General features: G+C 43.5%; 1 non-coding gene across 1 annotated transcript; it reads left to right on the plus strand.

Annotated features, from left to right (window-relative positions):
• Positions 1-966: 966 nt before the first annotated feature.
• Positions 967-1,043, plus strand: Trnas-uga (transfer RNA serine (anticodon UGA)). The gene has a single exon. It is a non-coding gene; the product is annotated as a tRNA-Ser (tRNA).
• The last annotated feature ends 2,492 nt before the right edge of the window (positions 1,044-3,535 follow it).

Raw genomic sequence — 3,535 nt, forward strand, 5'->3', positions numbered from 1 at the left:
AATAAAGATTTATGAACAGCGGGATGCTCGCTACGATCCTCTCCAGACACTATCATATGCATCTAGCTGTAGGTAAACGTCTAATTTCTCAAGGACTGGGTATGACGCCATTAGCTGACTACCCGCCTGTATTATTGTAAAAAGAAGTCAGCCATAGAAACGTATTTCTCAACAGCCAAATAAACTTTTTACGCATGGATTATGTCAACTTTCACATAGAACGCTGATGCACTCAACGATTGGTCCCGTTAGTAAATATATCGCATCAAAGTGCAGTGTGCTACCAATACCCTCTCGATGGTATCCCAGCACCTAATATAAGACCTGCTAAAGAGACAGGGAGAAGGATTCAAATGACGGACCGAGGACACCTTCTACATGGCTAGCAAAAAATGCAAAAATTTTGATATGCACTTCGAATATGAGCGGTTGACAGGTAAGAAATACGTGATGTCAGATATATGCGAGTCATTTCACACTACAAAATTACTGTCGACCAAATGAAAACTGCCACAGTAAGAGAACCTCTTAACTCATTAGAGCTCAGCTATGCTTTCAACAGGTTGAAAAACAAGAATGTGCTAGAATGAGATTTTCACTCTGCAGCGGAGTGTGCGCTGGTATGAAACTTCCTGGCAGATTAAAACTGTGTGCCGGACCGAGACTCGAACTCGGGACTTTTGCCTTTCGCGGGCAAGTGCTCTAAGCCAAAGGTCCCGGGTTCGAGTCCTGGCCCGGCACACAGTTTTAATCTGCCATGAAGTTTCATATCAGCGCACACTCCGCTGTGGAGTGAAAATCTCATTCTGGAAACATCCCCCTGGCTGTGGCTAAGCCATGTCTCCGCAATATCCTTTCCTTCAGGAGTGCTAGTTCTGCAAGGTTCGCAGGAGAGCTTCTGTAAAGTTTGGAAGGTAGGAGACGAGGTACTGGCAGAAGTAAAGCTGTGAGGACCGGGCGTGAGTCGTGCTTCGGTAGCTCAGTTGGTAGAGCACTTGCCCGTGAAAGGCAAAGGTCCCGAGTTCGAGTCTCGGCCCGGCACACAGTTTTAATCTACCAGGAAGTTTCAACAACGAGGTGATTAATACAGTAGATATCTCTAGTGAATAATCACATAAGAATAATGATAGCGCTAAACACTAAAAGGAACACTAAAAACTTAGTCAGCCATGTATTAATGACATATTTTATTCACTACACCAGCAGTAGGAATTTATTAATTTGCTTCCACTTACGATCTTTCGCCAATCTTCAATCGGTACACACATGCTTCCATATATGGCAGAGCAGTAACTGTGATATCATAACTGAAAAATACCATCGCCGTAGACTCTGAATTATAAGCGACTCTCAGTTATAAGCGAAATTACGATGGGACTCACGTTGGACAAACAACCGTATTATTCGTTCCGAAGCGTCACCACGTGCGAGCACCGCAAAGAAGAGGACCCTGTTAGGTATTTCCTTCTTCAGCCAAGCGGGAGACTGGGTGGTTTCAGGACATCATCGTAAACTCTCTCCGCGAGTGGAGTTATTGTAGTCAGAAAATACGTTCTTAACAATAGTGGAAGGGGATCACTTTAGATGTAGGAAACACGAATGTCTCATATCCAGTACTGGAGCGGCGATACGCAAGGAAACTAGTGCAACAAGGAGTGTGCACGCTGAGTAAGACGGGTTGTTGACCATTTCGTTTGTCGAATTATGTCTCAGTCTGTTCTTCATCGCTTTCTGTCACACTCGAAAATCTGAACTGTGGGTCTCTTGTGACCGTAGAGTAAAGAAATAATGTGCAATCGTCAGGATTGCCGCTTATCGTGGATTTGGTTCAAATGGCTCTGAGCACTATGGGACTCAACTGCTGAGGTCATTAGTCCCCTAGAACTTAGAACTAGTTAAACCTAACTAACCTAAGGACATCACAAACATCCATGCCCGAGGCAGGATTCGAACCTGCGACCGTATCGGTCTCGCGGTTCCAGACTGCAGCGCCTTTAACCGCACGGCCACTTCGGCCGGCTATCGTGGATTTTTTACCACCTCATTGTTTAGCGCAGCAATTGCCTAAACTACAATACGTCTGCATGAAATACTACTTGATATTAATATCGTTAAATACACAGTAAAATATAAATATATAATTTATTTATGGTAAGGAAAGTGCCTCTAGTCGTTTACTTGGCAAACCCAAGTACAACGAATGGCACTGAAGAATGAACACAAATACTCCCAAGCACTCTGCTGTTTATGCCGTCCATTACTGCATGAGCTTTGAGTCCAGATATGCTAAAAAGGTTTGTGACACGTCACATATAAAAAGTAACGATTTACTTTTTTTAAAGCGTTCCGTACCTCAGTTGGTAAAAACGGAACCCTTCTGGGATCACTTTCTTGTCCATCTGGGAAGACCACTTTTTCTCAGGAAAGGGTTGAGTTGTCACGTTGAAATTTATGTCTAAACTAAGATCTACGATCCCTTAGCTACGTACGGAATTTAAGATTTTAAGCCAATGCAGTCAACACATACGGCCGTACGTGTCACAAATTTTGAAACTGCGAACTCTGTCATCTAAACCTATAGATGAATCTGGAGACTGTTTGCGGAAATAATCACAATATTTTGGTGAAACAAGCTTGTGCTCTCCGGTGATACGATATAGAGTGATGGTTTATGTTTTGTTTTATTACCTCCGTTTATTTTTGCATCTGTGATGCACTGCAAATACCTGATCAACAGTGAAAATGTAGACGGAATGCGCTGTGTGTCTTGTTTGCAAACAAACGTTTTCCATTAGCTCGCGGTATTCGCGTTGACAACAGTAACGTCTGGTTTACGCCTCGCCATCAAGCTTGCATTCAGTATTGGTCGGTTCTGTCTCGTAATGTGTTTCTCCTGCAGTGTTACTTTTACATTAACAGTCGCTGTATCATCTGCCATGATCATTACGGCCAGTACTTTGAAAAGTATCTATAGGAGAACAAGTCTGCAGTTGTTATTCACACCACACTCACAGAAAAGATTGAAAATACTGCCATAAAAATGTACGTCTGCCGTCTGCTGAGGCTTGTTACGCAACTCCTATTAGTGTTGAACTTTGACGTCTACATCTACATTTGTAATTCGCACACTACCTTAAGGTATGTGGAGGAGGGTACTTCTGATACTACTGTCTGTGCCTGTCCTCTTTTTCTCTTCCGTCAAAAATGGTTCAAATGGCTCTGAGCACTATGGGACTCAACTGCTGAGGTCATTAGTCCCCTAGAACTTAGAACTAGTTAAACCTAACTAACCTAAGGACATCACAAACATCCATGCTCGAGGCAGGATTCGAACCTGCGACCGTAGCGGTCTCGCGGTTCCAGACTGTAGCGCCTTTAACCGCACGGCCACTTCGGCCGGCCTTTCTCTTCCGTCCATGAATGGTGTATAGGACAGGTAACTGTCGGTAAATCTCTACACTTGTGTGTTACAATGTATCCGATTTCGAGAGACATATGAGAATGAATGTAATATGATGGCTATCTCTTCCCCGAA

Source organism: Schistocerca nitens, chromosome 3, assembly GCF_023898315.1.
Source record: "Schistocerca nitens isolate TAMUIC-IGC-003100 chromosome 3, iqSchNite1.1, whole genome shotgun sequence".
NCBI classification, from domain to species: domain Eukaryota; kingdom Metazoa; phylum Arthropoda; class Insecta; order Orthoptera; family Acrididae; genus Schistocerca; species Schistocerca nitens.